The sequence below is a fragment of the Lolium rigidum genome, chromosome 3 (assembly GCF_022539505.1).
Source record: "Lolium rigidum isolate FL_2022 chromosome 3, APGP_CSIRO_Lrig_0.1, whole genome shotgun sequence".
NCBI lineage: Eukaryota > Viridiplantae > Streptophyta > Magnoliopsida > Poales > Poaceae > Lolium > Lolium rigidum.
In genome coordinates this window covers 290,198,431-290,199,684 of record NC_061510.1, presented here as the reverse complement: position 1 = coordinate 290,199,684, position 1,254 = coordinate 290,198,431, and positions in this window count along the sequence as shown.

Below are 1,254 nucleotides of genomic sequence, written 5' to 3'. Positions count from 1 at the left end.
ACTGCGTTAATAGGTTAGTACGAGAAAATGCTAAAAAGTGTGGAAAAGTGCACATAAACATATAAGAATTGTAACAAAACAAGCATGGAGCATCAAAAATTATAGATACGTTTGGGACGTATCAACGCCCTTCAGGTTGGGCACTGGCGGAGGGGTGATCGCCTACAAGCTTTACCTTACGTCGACCTATTCCATGAGCCACGCCAAAAGGTTTTAACCCGCCATCCGTGTCCGACGCGGAACCGTTCGTTGTGTGCGGAGGTTGGTTTCCTAGGTCCTCCGAGTGGTCACATGTCACCATCACCTCCTCCGAGTGGTCACATGTCACCATCACCCCATGAGTACGACCGTCACATCCCTAGTCCATCTCGATCTCCACAGCCGGCTCAGCCGTCCTCGCCGCCGCCTGCGCCCACTAAGACTCGGTACGCACCCAGTAAGCGGAAGCGTGACAAGAGTCCTATCCGCCGACTGTAGCCCCTCCCAAGAGTACCAAAGGTTCCTCCCCCGTGCTTATGATCGTACTGAAGAGGAAAATAAGGCCATCGCAAAGAGCCAACTGCATGCACATTTTCATAAGGAAAAACCCAAGCCCCCAGCGCCATACATCGAGAAGCAAAAAGCATATGCTCTTGATTTTCTGAACACACCATCGCAATATGACTTAAACGAGAAGAAGGATGACTATACATGCACACTTGCCAAGGAAGCAAATCATCAACTAAAAGTATAGTCGGGAAGAAATCAAGTACAAAACGTGCACCCCTCAAGGCCCAGCAAGCGACAGCAAGCAGAAAAAGAAAGGACGTTCCCAAGCTCGGAGAACAGGCCAAACAATCTATCCCACCCCTCAAAGCGTTAGATGTTCCCTTGGTATACCAGTGACATGGTGGTTTCGATATGGAAGCAGCTGCGATGCTAGCGGCTCAAATGAATTGTACTGTGGAGAAATTGCTGAGTTCCCAAGATACTGCACTACCCATTGCTGATATAGCCCCTAAATCTACGGGGCCGACTTGGTCAGCAAAAAAAGGCTGGAAGAACTGCCAACGCATATGCGAAATTTGCATCAGTGGTACCTTGATGCATGCAAGCTGGACCGAAGATTAATCGTGGCAAATATCCCAGAAAAATATTACTTCCGAAGGGAGGATCTCAATATTGAGATTTCCGAACTCTGGCAGTTATTCAATTTCGACGCCCTTGACAAATCTCTCATGAGTTGCTATTGCTTGTAAGTTGTTGACTACATAT